Source organism: Lissotriton vulgaris, chromosome 2_1 (assembly GCF_964263255.1).
Source record: "Lissotriton vulgaris chromosome 2_1, aLisVul1.2, whole genome shotgun sequence".
In the NCBI taxonomy this organism is placed as follows: domain Eukaryota; kingdom Metazoa; phylum Chordata; class Amphibia; order Caudata; family Salamandridae; genus Lissotriton; species Lissotriton vulgaris.
In genome coordinates this window covers 974,909,970-974,931,374 of record NC_141687.1, presented here as the reverse complement: position 1 = coordinate 974,931,374, position 21,405 = coordinate 974,909,970, and positions in this window count along the sequence as shown.

The following is a 21,405-nucleotide window of genomic DNA, read 5'->3' as shown; positions in this document are numbered from 1 at the left end:
CCAAAATCCAATTGGATGCCCACCGGTACCATGGTAAGCAAAGAGATAGATATCTTTGAAAAGGTTGTTGAGAAGGGATTAGAAGACCTACTCAAACAAAAATCATGGATAAAACATAATCTTACTAAAAAAGAGAAAGATGCTCTAGAAACCCTGAAAGGATGCAAAGAAATCACAATAAAACCTGGTGATAAGGGGGGCAGCATTGTCATAATGGACACCAATAATTACGAGTGCAAAATGCAGAAGATGCTAAGAAACACTCTCCACTATGCCCCTTCCAGCCGACAAGAGTGGTCGGATTTAAAAGATAAAATCAGAGAGAGACTTAACTTTGCACTGGAGGATGGAGTAATTAATCAGGAAGAATTTAATTTCTTAAAAAATGACAAACCAGTGATACCAGCTATTTACGGTCTCCCAAAAGTTCACAAAGATATTAAAGACCCACCCATGCGACCTATAGTTTCGAGTTTAAACTCTTTAACAGAACCATTGAGCCAATATGCAGATACATTTATTCAACCATTGGTAACCCAACAAAAAGCCTACATTAAGGACACCACAGATACGATCGCAAAGATTGAGAACAAACCCTTTAATGTGGATAGTGAGTGGCTAGTGACTCTAGACATAGAGGCACTATACACGAACATACCTCAAAATGATACAAAACTCATGATAGAGAGGCTTTTAAAAGGGACAGATGATGAGTTATCTGAACATGCTCAATTTATAGTGGACTGCATTGAGATAGTATTAACTAACAACATCTTCCTCTTCAAAGATGAGCTTTTTAAGCAAACAAAAGGCACAAGTATGGGCGCTACATGTGCGCCAGGCCTTGCTTGTCTTTACGTAGCAGCCTTTGAAGACACACACATCTTCAATGAGATGGCCCCATTTTTTGAGAACATAAAGATGTGGGTTCGTTTAATTGACGACGTGTTGTGTATATGGTCCGGGGGTGAAAATGAACTAAAAGAGTTCATCCAATGGATCAATTTAGGAGATAAAAACCTGAAATTTACATCCACCTACAGCAACCAGAGCTGTGACTTTTTAGACATTAGAATAAAACCCGTAGACGGAACCCTGAGAGTGGAACTCTTTAGCAAACCCACCGATCGCAACACCATGTTGCACTTTGAAAGCCACCACCCTGCAACCCAAAAAAATAACATACCCTTCGGACAATTCCTAAGGGTAAGAAGAAACTGTACCGATAGAGAGGAATTTGAAAAACATGCTCAAACCCTAACGAACAAGTTCCTAGAAAGGGGATATCCAAAAAAGATGATCAAAAATGCTTACAAAAGAGCAAAATACTTTAACAGGGAAAGTTTATTTCAACCCAAATCCCAACCTGTAATAAATGATCAGAAACTGGTCTGTGTGACCAATTTCTCAAACATCAGCAACAAAGTGAAGAACCTCATAAATAGGAATTGGAACCTACTCCAAAACACAGGATCCACACCCATTCCAAAACCGATATTTGCATATCGACGCAATAGAACAATTAAAAATTGTTTAGTACATACATATCCTGTCGAGATGAAAAGAAACAGGATTGAGACCATTGACGGAAAGGTGCCGGCTGGCAACTTCCCCTGCGGTGCCTGTAAAAATTGCAGCTTAATAATCAAAGGTCCCAAAATAGACTATAATGGAATCACCCATTACCAAAAAGATCTAGTAAATTGTAGAACCCAAAACGTGGTCTACATGATACAATGCCCTTGTCAAAAGGCGTATATAGGAGAGACCGCGAGGGAAATGAGACTCAGGTTAAATGAGCACAAATCTTCAATTAGAACAAACCAGTCAATGCACCGCTAGTGGAACACTGGGAACAATCTAAACACACTGTTGAAGACCTAAAATGGTGGATTGTTGAAGTTGTTAAACTGAATAACAGGGGTGGAGATGTGGACAGTAAAAGAAAAAAGAGAGAGCAGTATTACATGTCCAAATTCAACACATTCAGAAATGGACTAAACAGTAGGGAGGAATGGGACAAAATAATTTAAACGCTCATTCCAACAGTGGAACCGTCTTATAATTCAGTAATAATGAGTAGGTTGGGAAAAAAATTTTCCCTTTCCTTACACAGCTTTTAAACCATCAAATTCTCTGAAAATTGAACAGTTATAATGATAAAAATTGCTGGTTCAGTAAAATACCAACAAAGTTAAATAAACAATATCTGGACTGATACAGATTTGTATCCCCAAACGGGTTCTACACTCTTAAAATTGCAGCCCAAAAATAAATGACGCCCCAAATGGAATCAACACTCAGAACATTGCTGCCCACATTTGATAAAAGTAGTTGAAATCGAGCAGAAAATCAATGTAACTCCAGAGGAATAAACAGAACACTACAAGAATAATGCGCGTATATAGAAACATTGAGAGTAAAAACACTTTACAAGATGTCTGCCAGTATAACTAGCAAAATGAAGACATGGGTTCACGTCACGTGATCGGGGTTCGATCGGCCAAAAATAAATGTGAGGCGATCGATTGTAAATCAATCTAACCAAGTAATAAATGGACATTAAAATGATTGCAATATATGGAGGAAACGTATTCCTAAAATATTAAATATAGGCAGCCAATGTATAGACTGTTAGGGCAAATCTGATCATTGCTTCAATGAACATGTAGTAACTCAAAGATGGCCGCCGCGGTTGTGGTTCACATAAACGTAACCGCGGAAAACATACAGGTGAACCACTTCACCTGTACTCAATTTAGTAATTAACAAAGGTATATAAGCAGTCAAAATTAGAACCGAGCTATTCCAGCGCGAAAGGACAGTCGTTGCAGGTGCCCACCCGAGACGCAAGTAAAACCGCTCGAAAAAGTAAGTACGGAACCCCTAATAAATTGCTTTGAAAAGGAGATGGCTTGTTCCTTAAACTCTGCTGCCTTAAGCAACTTAGAGTTGAAACTAAAATCTTGTTCCTCCTTCTTTTTAAACTCCTGGTAATAACAGCTCAAGAGCGTTCTGAGTCTAAAGAAAAAGCCGCCCTTCAAATAAACAGCGCGAGCATAGAGACAAGGGAAACGAATACATACACGGTAAGATAGCAAAACATTCTTGAAAGGTGTTTCTCCTACAGATTTAAAGAAATCTGCAGAGTCGCCATATATCCTCACAATATAATAATGTATTTTTCAGAGTATTCCACAACAAAACGGCTGGGCAGGAAACTATAACGATCGTCTATTCCAGGATCGTAAATGAATGATCCAGGTAAATAAAACCCGCTACGAGTAAAACTTAGTATCTGCAAGGGTAACCTAGAGAAGCCAGGGAGGAATAGATTGTGAAAGGAATTCTTTTTAGATGGGGAACCCAAAACCTAATAAAATGGTGGGAGTCTCACTTAAACTGTTTGTTTAAAGAACCGCAAACGAACTAAAACAAAAGGATTTTATAAAAACAATAATGCCTATAAAATATCCTTTCTCTACACAGAGAACATGACTTGCTGATGTAAAGAATTCGAAGGGGTACAATAAACATAGACGCTACCCCGCGTGAAAGATATAGCAACAAGGTAGCTATTAATAGTGATCAATTAATTATCTCTTTGGTTACAAAAGTAAAGTACATGACACTTTATGTTTTAATTGCAGAATCAGAATTTATTTTAAAGAATCACGGATATCGCCCATTGACAAAAGCGATTCACTGAACTACCAAGTAGGTAGGTATAATAACATTCAGCTCTAGGGGATAAAAGAACCCTCTACAGTCTCAGGGAAGATGCAGGGTCCACAGATAGAAACAGTGGACACAGTACTCCTTCCAGCCAATAAAAACCCAATTAATATGGGGGTTTCTGCTGTTTCTAAGAGACAACCTTTATATGTGTCAATTATGCAATAATGGGTGTTCAGCAGAGGGATACCACACAAGGTAACACCGTAACAGGTTGCAAGATTTTCAAATACTCTAGATATTGTAATATGTCCATGATGTAAGGAGATCGCCCCTTAGAATGTATGTGTCTCCCAGACCATTGAATTAATGTTTTTATAGAACTAACAACTTTGTTTGAGAAATAGTTGACTTTAATATGCTCATGTAAATGAAACTAATGGATCATATGTGAATGATACAGAGTGACACAGGGAATACTGCACCATGTTTGTAGGAAAATGTTGTTTAAATATGTTTTTAATACACGCCTGTTTGCATTGTAAACAGAAAGTAACTGTAAACTTTGTATTTTTTAATTCTATAGTGATTTTAAATCTGAAAATCTTTGTCCTGAAGAAGGTGAAAAACAACATCACCGAAACGCCGCGTCGACACTTTTTCATGGTTTTTGTATCTTTTAACTTGTAATTATGATGATTGAATAAATGTGATAGACTTTGTTTTTAAATCTATATGGTCAGTATTATGATCAAATAAAGAAATTGTTTTTAACAAAACTCTCCTGTGTACATGCATATTGCCATTAGTGTAGTGGTGTGTAAAAAACTATGAATATACTCTTTTACATCGTTTAGGTCTGAGGGGACATAGATAAGGAAAAACTTTTTTGTTGAAAAAAATTTTTTTTTTAAACAAAACTGTTGGATTTGTAAATTTGTCAATCTTGATGCAACTCTGGTTATAACATACGGTTCATCCTTGATATGGGTGGTAAAAAGTTTTGAGAGGGGCCTATACCCCTATAACATTTAAGAAAAGGGAACTGTTGTTTTTCTTAGAGTGCCTAATAACCCTATCCCTTTTCTCTGAAAGGGTTTCTCCTTTATATTTTTACACTTGATAAGTAGGTGTACATTCCAGCAACTCATGTGATGACATGGAAATACATAAAGATACAGCAAACATTTACTGGAGAACAGCAAAATAAGGGCAAGAAACTGACAAATCTGACAAACTACAAGGAGATAGGGAATCAAGAATGCAAGGTGACGAGGGGGCGTGGCTTGGTGCCCGAGGGTTATATCGGCTGACGAGTGAGGCTCCGCAGCTCACTAAAAAAGACCCTCCTCTGCAAGCAAACTCCCTTCTTCACCGAGGACGATTACAGGCGTCGGAAGGTGTTGGGTATGCATTGAAGCGCTCGGCAACCTATCCGACACGCTTTACAAGCTTTTATCGCTCACTAAGAGATTTCGCTGCCCCGTTTTTTATCACGGCCGCCATTTTATCTCATGAATGTGATAACGTCTCTCTCCTCATAACACTCTACAACTGCAACCTTTGGCCATGGAACCTTTTTCAATACATCTGCAACATGTTTTAAAAGGCAAGTGGCTGTTTCTCTTCAAGTATCCAGGCGCTACGTTTTATTTTTTTTCTGACTGAATTTTGTTATAGCATTCTTAGCACAGAAAATGAGGCAGCCATTTTAGGAATATCATTATTTCCTCAGTTTCCTTCTTTCAATTACTGCAGCACTGTTGCCTCAATACATGAAAGCAGTTTACTTTGCTCTCAATTCTTCCAGGTCTGGGACTTTCTGAACCTTCCTAATGTTGTACCTTACAACTAAATCTTCAATGTGTAATTTAGTTCCAGCATAGAGGAGGCCAGTCATGAAGCGGCCATTTTAGATTCATAACCATCTCTTCTTAAAGCACACCTTTCTCGACTTTATTGAAAATTCAATTCAGTTTTAAAGGAAACATATACCTTTGTTTTACATGCTCAATCTCCATAAAGAAACCTTTGTATTTTATTAATATTGGTCTGCCTTGATGCATTATTTTTAACTTCTCTCTCACAAGTCTTCTCTCCTCTACTAGTTTTTAGCTGTTTTGTGCTCCACTCATATCACTTTTATAAAGAGAGTGTTTTGACTAAACTTTATGGGCAGAATAAGACCATCACACTCTTCACTGGCTAAACAGAAACAGATTTGTGTAAAAAACTCAACGCTTTTTTCTGCATTTTCCAAATTAGAGGACGCTTTGGACTCTGCCTCTGAGAATTCAGAACCAACAATGGAAACCTCTCCTGCAACTTTAGGGAAGTCTAACACCAAGAGACTAAAAAAAGATCCTCCTTCACCTCCCAAATCAGCGTCATCAGTGTCTATGGAGTTATTATTGGAGGAAATCAGAGCTCTTTGACCTTTCATGGAAGAGACGAATACTAAACTGAAAATCCTGACGGACAATTGGTCTCAACTCGAAACAAGGGTCTCCTCAGTGAACAAAGTGTCACTTCCTTGAAAGAAACTTGTGTCAATTTTTCCCATCTCCATTCTCAAGTTTCCACACTCCGTAAACAGGTCGAAGACGTGGAAAACCGCAACAGATGGAACAACTTACGTATTTACGGGCTGGGAGAAGGACTTGAAGGATTCGATACCCATACCTTTTTCAAGTCATTCCTTCCTAAAATTCTTCACATGCCAGAAGGAACAGTACCGAACATTCAACGAGCACATCGGTTAGGTCGTATGTCACCTCAAGCTTCACCCTCATCATGAATACACAGACTTACTGAAGGTATTAGCAGCGCTTAAATCCTCTCCAAAAATTACATGGTCAGGTTCAACCTTGTTCTTTGCAAAGGATTTCGCTAAAGCTACTGCTGACCGACGTAAGGCCTTTTTGAATTTGAGAACGGACCTCCGTTCAATGGGAGCAAGATATGGTCTCTTCCATCCCTGCCTATTTAAAGTAACATACAACAACAGGACAACTACGTATGAAGACCTGTTACGCCTGCAAAGTTTCATAAACTCATGCAAAACACATGATAAAGTTCCTTCCGGACCACCTCTTCATTTCCTGTTTGAAGATGAATTTTCTCTAAATATGACATTTTTAATTTTGTTATTTCTGTTTTAATTCTTGGGAGTTTGAGAACCAAGTTTCGCAATTAGCACTACTTTAACCGATACACTTATGACAATTTAAGGTTTCATGGAATTGTTATTCGTTATTCTTGACTATTATTACTAATGTCATCACCCAATCTAGTTTACGGTCCTAATCCTGTTATTATTCTTTTTTCTGTCCGCACCCACAGATATCTTCTCCTTGTCTTATGATGTATTCCTGGTTCCCTGCTCAGCCGAACTTGGATGTGCCGTCTATCCCATATGGTTCCACCTCTCCCCCCATGTCTACTTGTATCCTCCCTCATGTAGGTATGTCACCCCCCTTTACTCCTCTTCTATGTCTGACCCTAACTTTTTTTCTTCTCTTCTTTCCATTGATTTTCACTCCTTTTTTCTAGGGTGTCATTCCTTTCTCTTCTCTATGTGGTACTCTTCATCAAGTCATCTTTCATTCTTTTGTTCAACTTGTTACTGATAATGGTATTTTCCAGCTACTATTGTTACCCATTCTTAATTATTCTACAATTAATCTTCTTTGTCTTAGATTGTCATTATTCAATTTTGTTAGCATCTGATCCATATAACCCATTATGCCGTTAAAGTTAATTTCGTGGAATGTTAAAGGACTTAAGGGCATATTATCAAGGGGGTTTATCTCCGCTTTTTTGGCTTTAAAAGCCAAGAAAGCAGAGATAAAATTATCTCCCTATTACCTAGCTGTCGCTAACACCAGTTAGCGACAGCTAGTAGGAGATAGCGACCATCTTGGGCCCCACTTTGCATGTCAGTGATATTTATCACTAATGACATGCAAAGTGGGCGTGCCAAGATGTTAGCGACTGGAAACAGTTGCTGACATCGCTATCTCCTATTACCAACTTTTGGAGATATTCGCGCTAAGCGCGAATATCTCCAAAAGATAACACCTGCACTGAGCAGTTCTTAGCCATGTTATCCAATGGGAGGTGGATAACATGGCTAAGAGCATTAGCTCGGTAATGCATGAATATCGCTCACTTTTCAGCGATATTCATGCATTGCGGACGATTTTTATGGCATTTGCGATAAACCTTGGTAATACCAAGTTTTATCTGCAATAAAAATCGCCTCAGCTCTGCGGTAAATTTTTGTCCCTAACCAAGCAATAGCGATAATTATCGCTATTGCTTGGTAATGTGCCCTGTAATTCTACCATAAAAAGGCAAAGAATTCTGTCTCACTTAGCTAAATTAAACGCAGATATAGTTTTTTTGCAAGAGACTCATCTTACGGACAATGAGTCATTAAAACAAAAAAAGGCTGATTGGGAGAAATATTTTATTCCAGTGGCGATGGTAAACGTAATGGAGTTATGATGTTGTGTTGTAGGTCTCTTCAGCTTCAATTAATTTCACAGGATTCAGATGGCTGTTGGCTCAATGTTAACTTGATGCTAAAGGATGTTCCAGTCTCTTTTTTTAATGTTTATGCCCCTACAGGCGTTGACGCCTCTTTTTGGCTTTCAGTGGCCAAGCAGATTACTCTCCACATGGAAGATAATTGTATAATGGCTGGTGACTGTAACCAGGTTTTTGACCCCTTTATCGATCGAAATTCTAAGGTTCCATACATCCCGAACAAACCACATAAATCTTTTATTCACACAATTGAGCAGGATAAACTTCTTGATGCTTGGAGAGTATGTAATCCAACAATAAGAGAGTATACCTTCTATTCTCCAGCGCATCACTCTCAATCAAGACTTGATTACTTTTTTGTATCACATAACATCTCGCAAACACTTTTGATCGCGGAAATAGGACCTATATTATTGTCAGATCATGCTCCCATATCAATTGATTTAGACGTTTTACCCAAAACCAAAGCTCCTAAGAGATGGCGGTTTAATACCTCTCTCCTTTTAGACCCTGAGTTTTCCTCTTCATTTAAAGCCTTTTTGACGAATACTTCCTCCTAAATCAAACTGAATCCCTACCATTCTCAACTATTTGGGACGCTTTTTAAGCCTCAGCAAGAGATTTTATTATAACCTATGTAACAAAAAAACACAGTATTGCTCGTAAACGCACACATTCGTTATTCCAAGATATTAAGAGACTGGAGCATTCTTTTTACACATCCAACTCAAAGGATGTCCTCAATGTCCTTATACAAGCAAAGTTACAGTACAATAAGGAATCAACAGATAATGCTTCGTTATATCTTTTGAAATCTAGCGCAACATTTTACGGGGGTAAAAACAAGGCTGGCAAACTTCTAGCCAACTATTTTAAAACTAAACATAACAAACTGAATATTGATTCTATTTACGATGATAGCTCTATTTTAAAGTTTAAAGATATGGAAATTTAAATGAATTTGCTTTATTCTATAAAAATGTGTATTCTTCCGAAACAGACCCTACAGACCATACACTTTCACACTTCTTCTCAACCACACAGCATTCACAAAAACTAGTAGCTGAGGATCTAGCATTCCTGGAAACTAAGATAACACAACTAGAACTTTTGAATGCACTCCAACACCTGAAAAAAGGCAAAGCTCCAGGGCCGGATGGATTCACTGTTGAATTCTTTCTCCACTTTTCTAATCTACTATTGCCTAAACTACACTTTCTAATTGATTCTTTTCTATTGTTGGGGAAATCCGGTGATTCTTTTTCAGATGTTCACATTTGTTTAATACCCAAAGAAGGAAAGGATACAAAATATTGTAACATTTTTAGACCCATCTTGCTTGTCAATATAGATTACACATTTTTTTCCAAAGCATTAGCCCTTCGCCAAGATCCCTACCTTCCAAAAATATTGGGTAAGGAACAATCTAGCTTTGTGAAAGGTCGAGTTATACAAGAAAATACCAGACTGTTTTTTAATATTCTATCTAAGGCCCCTCATTTTAATCACTCCCTTGCAGCTATAGCTTTGGATGCGGAAATAGCATTTGATAGAGTTGAATGGTGCTACCTATTTTATACTCTCAAATGGTTTGGTTTTGGCGCAAACTTTACGTCTTTAATTTCACTACTATATTCCAACCCTCGTGCTGCAGTTTGCGCCAATGGTCTGATATCCCCATTCTCCGATCTGGTAGAGGGGTGCGCCAAGGCGGTCCCCTATCCCCATTTCTATTTAATTTAGCCCTTGAGCCTTTCATCTACAAAAATTGTGAGAATGCGCAAATAACAGGTTTTCAAACCCCTACCACCAATGTTAAATTAGCAGCTTATGCTGATGATATTTTACTCTTTATTTCAAATCCCAGTGAATCGATCCCTGCCTTCTTAAAGGAGGTCCAATCCTTCTCATTAATTTCAGGATACAAATTAAATAGCGATAAATGTGAAATCTTACCTTTAACCAAATTTACCTTTAAGGCTGATTTTACCTCAACCAATTTTACTTGGAAATAATCTCATATTAAATACTTTGGTTTAAATTTAACGTCCACTATCAAGGGTACAATTTCCTTATGCATGACTAATTGCATTCAAAAATTGTCAGAGTTCACGAATACATGGCATCCTCTTTATCTATCCTGGTGGGGTCGTCTGGATACTATCAAGATGATGCTCTCCCCTATAGTTTTATACACCATTTCGAATATTCCGGTTCCCATCTCTACAAAACTTTTTAAATCCGTCAATTCAATATTATCTTCATTGCTATGGAACAATAAGAAATCACGTATGTCTATCACTAAGTTAATACGTCCTAAAGCTGAAGGAGGAGTAAATTACCCTAATTTCTCTGCGTATCACAAGGCTTTTTCACTGAGACAAACCTTTTCTTGGTTGCTAGACTCCATAGAAAATTGTCCCTTATGGACATCAGTTGAACTTTCGTTCCTCTCCCCTTTTTAATTTCAAGAATACCTTGACTTCTCCCGTAAACCTCAAACACTATCCAATCCTTTATTCAAATTTACTTCCAATTACTGACTCCTGTATATCCCCTAACTTGCAACACCCTTGACTCCTTTTTAACCTCAACCCTATGGCATAATAACAATGTATTAATACGTTCCAAACCCTTTAACTGGAAGACATGGAGACAATGCAGCTTAATATGGATTCATCAATTATTTTCAAATGAAGATTTCCTTACTTTTTCCTCACTTCAACAGCTATACGCATTAACCACTGCATTTATCACTAAATACCATACTCTCCGTAAGACGGTACTCGATACATATATGCAGTTATAAACACAAACTCCCAACATTCATACTACTCATTTGCTCAAGGATTTATCTACTCTTTTACACACCCAACCCAAAGCATCAACCGTATACACCTTTCTTCAGTCTACTGATACACTGAGACAGAAATCAAAGGTTGAATTGGCATGGAAGACTTTAATACAACGTGGCCCTAACAACTGTGGAATAATTTTTGGACCAAAATACGTAAATCCTCAAGAGCAGCCAGTCTGACGGAAACACTGTTTTATACGTATACCAGACTTTTGTTATCTCCACAAATTCTGCACAAAAGATTCCCTAATACACCGGATACCTGTTGGTCTTGTACGCTTCCAAATGCCGACCTATATCATGTGTTGTTTTCATGTCCACCAGTACTTAACTTTTGGAAACGTGTATGGTTTCAAATTAACTCAATTTTTGGCACAACTGTCCCATTTTCTGCAGCAAATGTCTTTTTAGGTAGTCTTTCATCAATCTGGGACAATAATGCAACTAACTTCAAAATAATTGATCTTTTATTAGCAGTTGTGTTTCAGCAAATAACAAGAAATTTGAAAGTTTTCACAAAAATTTCATATAAGGCTTGGTGGTTTGATATTTGCCATAATTATAGATTAGACACATTGTCTAATTCACCTTCATCTATGACTACAAAGAGAATTAAGTTATGGTTACCTGTTACAACTTTCTTTGATACTTGTGCCAAACAATACTCCTTACTGAATCCTTCCCAACAAGAAGTACTCAAACCTCCATAGTTCTTTAATTTTTCTTCTAAATTATTGTATAATATATATATATCATATTAATTCTTATTTTTAATTAACAATAACTTTTATTCTCTTTTTTCTCACTCAGATATTTATGCTGTAAAACTTTTGTATTGTATTGTTTCATGAATGACCACTTGTATTGTATATTGACACATCTTTACCCTTCAATAAAATTCTTTTGAACTAAAGAAAAAGAATGCAAGGTGACATTTATTTCATTAGAGCAATACCTCCAGGAAACGAAACAGAAGAGTCAAAAACACTGCTCTGTGAAGACCCCGACCTGCCTTCAATGAGGTTCTTTGGAAATTCAATATTTTCATCACACATACAAAATGCTATTTCTGTAACTGACACTGATTAGGTGTAGGGCTGTGATACTGTGATAAGCCAATTATAAAAATCTTATTTGCACAGGTTAAGTTGGAAAGTTACAAGATCCGTGGCTGACCCTAGGAGTTACCACTGTGGGAGAAGCTTTTGCCCTACAACCCACAACAAACATACTTTTGGCCAGGGGGTGGTTGATTGATCATTCGATTACCTACGTTTTCTGGCAGGTGAACCAATAAGCACACGTATCAGGTTACCCACAATAATTTGGGGAAAACTGTGGCATACAAAACCCACATTAACATAACTGTACAATGTCCATCATGTGCTTGGTGTCATAAGATACCGTAAAAAGCTAGACTCTGTGCTATTCGCATTCTGTGCTTAGTTCAGTCAGAAAAACAAACCCTTAAGCACTGCACTATCTGCATCCTGTACATAGGTTTCATTCTCACCTACTCGGCGGTACAGGGAGTTAAAATATTTGGGGGCAGAGACCATACAGCAGTATATTAATTTTAATGGAGGGTGGTGTTCTGCAGTAAATAAATAAATGATAGTATCGCTGTGGTGCGCTTTCTGCATCCCCCTACCAGTGATTGCATTATATTGTTCTGATTACTGCCAGGCGTCCTCCAGAACAGTTGCTCCTCCAGCCCAATGGCAGTTACAGCAGTGGGTGGGGTCTGTGATGTAGTATCTGGTTTATCTGATGAGTGATTATGTAATACGTTTGGTGTATGCATTTGTATGTGCTTTTCACCACATGTACAGTATAGTGATCCGGTCACGAGCCTGCTGTACCCATCAAGCACAATGTATCATGCATCCGACTTGCACTTGAAGACCACTTTGTTGTACATCAACATTATGGGGTATATATACAAGAAACTGGCAGAGTGCTGGGTTAAGCCAAGATTGGCAATGCAGCCCTCTAACAGTTTCAAAACGCAGGGTGGCGGTCACATCCTCTATCTTTAACATTGCGGCGGGTGGAGCTTCAAGCTGCACCCGCCACAATGTTAAAAATGCATGCATCTCATTTGCATGCACAAAGCGGCAGCCACCGCGCAGTGCCTGCTGCTTTGTGCACGCAAATGCAGGGGGGTACCATAGGTACCCCCCATGTGCACCCCCCACCCTCCCTTCACCCAGGGGGCCCACAACGGGCCCGAAGTGAAAGTCCGTATGCTTTTCCACGGCGGAAAAGCCGCCGCGGAAAAGCATGTCATTCCCACCATCCTAATAAGGCTGGCGGTGTCCGATAGACACCGCCAGCCATGTTAGAGCTTTTCCGCCATGGTCGGAAGGCGACCGCGGCGGAAAAGCTGCGGACGGAATTCCAGACCCACCAGCCATCCTAATATGGCAGTGGGTCTTTGGAGCCGGCCCGAAGGATGCGGAAAAACTGCAATCATAATTGGCCCCTAAGTCTGACTGTAAATAGTGCTGTTTGTTGTTTACACAAACACATTGTGAATTAGCATTATGTGTCTCATGTGTTTATTGCAGTCAGGCACACATTATGAGTTGGCCAGGTTGAGGTGCAGGGGGCTGTAAACACAGGTGTCCTGTTTCTGGCCAAAGCACTTACTTCTAAATCTAATGGTTATGAGTTATAGTACCCACAATAAGCAATAACTATGCAGACCAAGAAATACTGGGTGAAAATATTCCTGAGTCTGGGGCTTACTTACAAGCCCATTTCCCTGCCAGTGCATCATATTTTTTTGACTCACAGTCGGCACAATGGGCCACGTGACTTTTCATGGACTTGTTATTATGGGCCTCTTTCACGCATTAGCACGCATGAAAGGGGCATTGCATGGGTGTGGCTGTGGGCGTTCCCACGCAACATCAGTGAAACTTGACGCATTCCCAGATTTACAGCATTTTGTCAAACTGGAACTGCATTAAAATCCTCTCCTCGTTTTTTTCCTCTTTCTATGCGTGCTGCATTCACACAAATACAAAGAGGAAAATGCCCTTAATTATTGTTTCTGAACAGGAAGGTGTCCCTTCCTGCACAAAAACAATCATCCCGCACCACAGTTACCCTTGCAAAATGATGCAAGGGTGCCTGCGCCACCGCATGCCAGTCAATTGAGCACCACAGCAGGGGAAAGCACAGGGATGCATCATAATATTTTTATTATGACGCATTGCTGTGCTTTAAAAATGACGCAGCATGGCACAGCTAAATGGCTTGCGGCGCTGTGCTGCTTCATTTTCTTGTAGATGAAGCCCTATGTTGGCAGCGTAGACTTGCTCCCTTTGTCGTCGATGCTCCTCTGTTTCTCCCTCGCCCTTCCACGTCTCAGTTTTTATTTCTAATTGTTTTTTAAATTAATTTTTAGGAGGGCTTGGCAGCTGCAATTTGCTTCTGGGAACTTAATTTACCTAAATGCTCTTTCATGCACTTTTATGTATCGTTCCCAGATAAGCATCTGCCATCTTAGAATGGTAAATTAAAAGAATCATGGATGCAGAGTCATGACGTATCTGCATTTCTCATGTAATTTCTAAGACAAATCTGGGCAAAGTAAAATGGTGTAGGGGCACCGAATGTCCTATTATCTTTTTCGTTCAGGAAAATGTATTTAGTCTGTCAACACTTGAGATACAAATTAACTTTTGCTGAGTATCCCAACAGTGGCGTAACACAGGCCCCCGCACCCTTGCGGTGCGGGCCCCCCAAGCTCCAGGAGGCCCCTCAGCACAATACTCTGGCCAGAGTGTTCCTGATTGAGTCTAGAGGGGACCCCTCTGTAAACCTTGCATGGGCCCCCCTCAAGTTTCGTTATGCCAGTGTATGCCAAATAATGTCTACAAATAAAGGTCAACAATCTCACAATGATGTTGTTTAACTAATCGAGTGATGTCACTGCTGACCTTAAATTGCATACATATGGGTTTTTGCTCAGGAGTGAAAAGACCACGAGCCTTATTTAGCCTATGTTCGGCTGAACTCCATCGGACTGGAGCAACGAGGAATGTGTGCTGCTGACTTGGCAGACTACAGCCTGTCCTACTCAGAGTTCGCTGCCAGGCAAGCAAAGAGCTACCGCCTTCAGAGCAGCCACAGCCAAAGCTGCTGCAAAGAAGCAACTGAAGTTCTGCTGGGTAGGATGCCATGTTGCCTGTACAACAAAGTGCCTTATTTTTCAAAAACAAACTCTCAAAGCGGAAGCCTGTGTTTGAAATACAAGAAAAAATCTCCCAGACATGCTGGAAGTTTTCTCCTAGTGTGTCAACTTAATGTATATGTTTTCCTATTTGGAACCATCAGGCTTTCCCTGATTGTCCCACAGAGGATACAACTACCTTGGAAAATCTGTCCTAAATAGATCATTGACTGATGACCCATTGCCAGTTGATCCCCAGGATATTGTCACGCTATATGGGAAATTTTGAGGCACAATATGTGAAATTCTTTATTTTGTTGACATTCATTAGTTTTGGTAAGGGCTTCAAGTTTATACTAACCCTGGGCGTAGTTCGCGGAGTCGGACTCCGCGGAGCTACGCGAAGACGTAGTTGCACTCCGCGAACTACGCGTAGCTCTGCAGCCATGCGTAGTTGCTTGCTAGGCCCGTTCGCGCGCCGTTTTTCGTCTTCGGGAGCGCGGTGCGCGTGTTCGGGGCGTTGCCTGCATGCTCGGGATGGCTAGCGCGCTAAGTTACCCCAGAGGTTTGTCCCGCCTGCTTGCGTTCCCTTATTTCCTGTTCCGGGTCACAAGTAACATGGTCGCGTTGTGCAAGACATGTTCGGGAACTCATCTTCTCGTTCGCACTACAAAAGTGCGTGATCGCGCTAAATATCGCGCAAACCTAAACACGCGGTCGCGATGGGCGCAGCCATCTTGGATCACACACTCTGGCTATGGTTTTGGGCCTACTTTTGCATCTTGGTGAAATCTCTTCAATCCTGGTCTTTTTACCCACTTTTTCAAACTTTCTTTAGTTATTACCTATCTCTCTCTGTGCCTAGGTTTATATTTTTCCTTTTATTTCTACTTTTACAACTTTTCTATTGTTTTATTTTACTTCCTTCTTTTACCTTGCTTCTTCTTTCCCCTACCTTTTTGTGTTGAACTTTTCTTCTCCCCTCCACCCAGAACCATGGTCAAGGGCGCCCGCAGCAGCGGCGGCTCAAAGGGCAAGGCGCCTGTGCCCCAAAAAACCCGGCTGCCTTGCGGCAGAATGCGCCCCCTAGGGGTGAGGCCCCGCCAACTTTTTGGGGAGGAGGAGGTGGCTGCCCTGGTGTTTTTTATCCAGCGCTACCTCCCCTTGATGTTGGCAGCAGGTGGCAGGCCCGGCTCCGGCTACCACCATATTGAAGAGCGTCTCCGGCGGTGGGTGAAGGTGCGCCGGGCAGTCTTCCGCTGCTCCGGTATCCGGCGTACCCACCATCAGCTGACCCACCGTTGGGCAGACATTTTGGACCGGGTGCAGGACCTGTTGGACCTGCTTGGCGTCGAGGTCGTGGGTCTTGGTGAGTGGCTACCCAAAAAAAAAGTGTGTGTATAATATATAGTAGTATAAGTATTGTTATTGTATCTTTGTAAATCTTGGCTGAATAAGTAACGCGATGACTGGTGCTCCTAGTCACATTTCCGATGTATTCCGTTATACTATGAGTCAACTTGATAGAAGACATATGAATGCCCCCCAATATATATCTTTATATGGGAATGTACTCTGTATAAAGTGTGCACTCCCACTTGCCTGCTAGTATTATTGTGTACGACCATATCTATAAAATGAAGTAGTTTGTAATGGTAGGTACTACCCATTAAAAAATGTTTTTATCACTCTAAAAGTGAGCTCTCTTCTTTGTTGCAAAGGATGCTGAAGAGATTTTCGGATGGGTAACTGGCTCACATCACGGCTGCACCAGCCCTAATGTGGCAAACGTTCTTGTTAGCAATGTCTGGAGGGCAGTCATACATATATATTGGTCAGTATTGACCCGGTGATATTTTACGACCATATTCTGTACACATTAAAGGAAGGGTTAATTTCCAGGCACACACATGTGTGTGTGTGTTTTTAAAGTCTATAAATTGAATTGTGCTCTCAAGTGCAATTCTTCTGCTTGGCTTGGTGACAAACCTTAGTTACAATGAAACACCCATTGGTGTACCACTCAATCAATCGTCATTTGCATTGCGCAGTACTGTCACCCCCAGGGATTTTTGGGTGCTGAGGGTGCCATGTCTCTGTCGAAAAGTCAGGCCTTGAGTTTCTTTCTGAAGTCCACCAGGGAGGATGCTGTTCGGAGGAGGAGGAGCAGGTCGTTCCAGACCATTCCTGGTCCTGGCAGGGATGAAGGAGAAGGAGGAATGTGTGCTGTGGCAGATGTGGGAGTGTGTGTGTGTTAGGGTGAGCGAAGATGCCTTGTGAGTAGGTGGAAGTTCAGTTGATGTATGAGGATCCTAGGTCGTGTAGAGCTGTGTATGCATGCATGATGACCTTGAACTGGTATCTATTCTGGACAGGGATCCAGTGGAGATTTCTGAGGTGAGGCGTGATGTGAGTCTGTTTTGGGGAGGTCCAGAAAGAGTCTGGTGGTGGTGTTTTGTATGGTCTGAAGTCTTTTGAGGAGCTGAGTGGAGAGTTCGGCATAGAGAGCATCACTTTAGTCGAGGCAGCTCGTGATGAGGTGTGACAGTGTTTCTGGTGTTCATGGGAATCCATCTGAAGAGTCTTCGGAGCATGCAGAGGTTGTGGAAGCAGGAGGAGATGACTGCGTTGGCTTGTGATTTCATGGTGAGTTGGCTGTTGAGGATGATGCTGAGGTTGCATGCATAGTCTGTTGGGTTGAGTGTTGGTCCGAGCTCTGTAGGGTCACCAGCTGTGGTCCCTGAAGATCAGTACTTCTGTTTTGTTGGAGTTGAATTTGAGGCAACTTTCTCTGATCCATTGTGCAACATTGGTCATGGCGTTGCATGAGTTGCTTTTGACATTGGAGGAGCCCACAGTTAGTGAGAGGATTAGTTGAGTGTCGTCCACATCGGAGACTATTTTGAGTCCAGGGGATCTGGTGAACTTTGCGATGGGGGTTCATGTATATATGTACTAAGTTATTACTTATACAGCTTACTCTGACAAGGCCTCATTGGAATATGATGCGAAGAAAATGAAGTCTTAGACAGTGGTAGCTGATTGATTTTGATAGTGGTGGGCGATCAGGCAGGCATTTGGGGAATGCCCTTAGGTGCAACCCCAAAGCTCCCATTGTGGTCTGTTATAAGCAGAGCTCTGGAGTTGAGGCTGGCAGTGTGAGTTTCTCACACTGCCTGAGATTGTGTAAAATTAAAGAAAACAGTGTATTAAATAAAAAAGAAAATGTACTTACCTACTCCTCTCCAGTCCCGCAGTCCATTGCAAAAATGCAGCAAGGGGTCTCTAAGCCCACTCCCCTACCACACCAGACACTTCTCTCATGCTGTTAACCAGCATGAGGGATGCACCGGAATTGGTCGGAGCTGCCTGGCTCAGCACTTTTACAGGCCCTGGAGACCTGTGCCTGCTCTCCACCCAGCTGTCTAAGACAGCTTGGGTTGAAGAGGTTAACAGTGTGCATGCCATGCTCATCGTGGCAAGACAGTCAGCAAAGTGACACATACACTTTAAACTTTAAGTGTACACCACTCCACCTCTCCTGCTGCCAGTCAACCATAATGGCCCTGTCCCAACACTTGACTCAGGCTGGCAGCTGCACGAAAAATTTAAATGGTAATAAAATCAGTTTATTACCATTTGTTTCAGGTTTGCTGTGCTGGCAGCTGGGTAGGAAATGCTCCTCTGCCCTAATGGAGGCACTGCCACTGGTTAAAGGGGATTTTTGTATTACCTGTGCAGCTTGTCTCTGAAACAATTGCTGCAGCAAGGAAGGGGAGTGGGGAAAGACTGCCTCTCTGCTGCGGTCAAAGTTATTACTCCACTGTGACTCTGTGACAATAATTTATTCCATACTCAGGACAGCACAGAAGAGGAAGGAAAAAAGTCAGCTAAAAGAACAGGTGTCATGCAGAGGTGTACCATGATGTGCTGCTTGTAAGCTAATAGCCTGTCAGCAGTGAAAAAAAAAGAAGTGGAATGAAGTTTCTGGGGCATAGCATGAACATTTTGGTGTTTAACATGCCAAAATATGGGTGATATCATGAATGTTCTATGCTTTTCATCTGTTTAATTCTAGCAGGTTTGGGCTGCCGAAATGTCCGAAATGTAAGAAAGTTTGAGGAATTTAATGCATACAATAATAATCTGATGTGTTAAATACAACCAAACTCACAATTCTTACCTTTGCTCAAACAGAAGGGGTCAGAAAACAATCAAGCCCTTAGTAAAGCAGAAGTCAAGGTATTATGCCATGTTTGTGGCGAGTACCCTGTCTGCCAAACTTTAAAAAAGGGTCACCATCTTGAAAATGTATGTAAAAGAATTCAATGTTTGCATATCAGTTGTCCATTTCTTCAACTACTTAATTAATCGTTTGATAAAATTTTGCTTTTTAACCACAATAACAAATCCCTTGAGTCGGCAGACAGGAATAAAACCATATTTTAAGTAACCCATAAAATAGTCACAAATGTTCTCTCAAAAAATAAAGATTCCGATAAATAATATTTTTTTAAGTTCAAGAAAATGTATTGAGGAAAGATAAGATGTTTACATACAATATGCAATATTAAATTCATAACAATACGTTACATTGTAAAATTGTTACAATAAAATCTTATGAATCGGATTTAACACCGTAGGAAAATAAAAACAAACAGCAATAAATGATGTACTTTTCATTAGAATATAAAAACCTGGTTGGAACACATTAGAGGAATCATGGTGGTTTCAATACTTCTTTTTGGGATGGCAGAGGTTGATGAAATCTTTTGGCACATGCATCGATATACGAAGTGACTGGTGATCAAAGGTCCAAACGTTTCATTGCCATGCATTAAGGGTAAACAAAAGTGGTGTCCAACCTATGATTATGGCAGACAGCATACCACCAAGCCTTATATTACATTTTATTGGATTCTTTCCAATAATAGTAATTTGCTGGAAAGCAATTACTAGTAATAGGTCAATAATTTTAACATTAGAGGTTACATTCTCCCAAACAGAAGAAAGGCTGCCTAAAAAAATGTGTTTAAAAGAAAAAGGAAATTTAGTTCCAAAAATCATGTTAATTTGAGACCAAACTTGTTGCCAAAAAGTATAGACTGAAGGACAAGAGAATAGCATATGGAACAAATCAGCCATTGATGTCTTGCAAGTCCAACATGAGTCTGGTACATTCGGAAACCTTTTGTTGAGAGTGACAGGTATAAATAAAAGTCTACTATAAACAAATAACAATGTTTGTGTTGTATCGGCTGCTCTGGATGATTTGCGTATTTTATTCCATATTTTCTCCAAAAGAGATGTTGGCCAAGCTGTAGTAAAATCCCTTTCCCAAGCCTGTTCTGTCTTAGATTTTTGTCTATCAACAACGGAGTCATTTAAAAATTTATAAGTAACAGATGCTTTGGAGGTTGTTTTTAGTGAGGTATGCAGTCTTAAAGAAGGATGTGAACTAGTAGAATTATCGTGTGTGTTAGGAAGATGGATGTATACACCCATAACCGTCTTTTTAAGAAAATCATATTTGTGAATGAATGAAGAGGGCAAACTGAAAGAATGACTAAGCGAACTGAAGGAGATAAATTTGAGTGTAAGAATAACCGATGAACCCATATTATTCCCTTTTGTCTCCATGTTTTCCAATAAAAAGGTTTAACACTTATGGTTAAATTATTGTTGTGCCAAATTGTGGATTTCTGAAAAGAATTAATAGTGAGGTGGGTTAAAGGGAAGTTGAGAGAAAGAGTTTGGCAGTTTGTTTTATTATGGGTGTAGAAAGATGCTGCGTTTTGTGAGAAAAGAGAAGGGAGACAAAAAGAGGTGTTCAATGGATGTCCATAAAGGGCAGTGGTCAGTAGAGTCAAGCAGCCAAAGAGAAGCTTGTCGTAAAAGAAAAGCTTTCTGGTAGACCTGAAAATCTGGGTAATTGACTCCACCTTCTGCTTTAGGGTGTGATCATTTACAAATGGATAAACAATGTTTCTTATTACTCCATAAAAAGGAAGATAGTATAGAATTAACTTTTTTAAAAAGCTTGGCAGTGATAGGAATTGGAACATTGGAAATTGTGTATAAGACTATAGGCGTTAACATCATTTTAATAGTGTCCAAATGACCCCACCATGAAAGATAT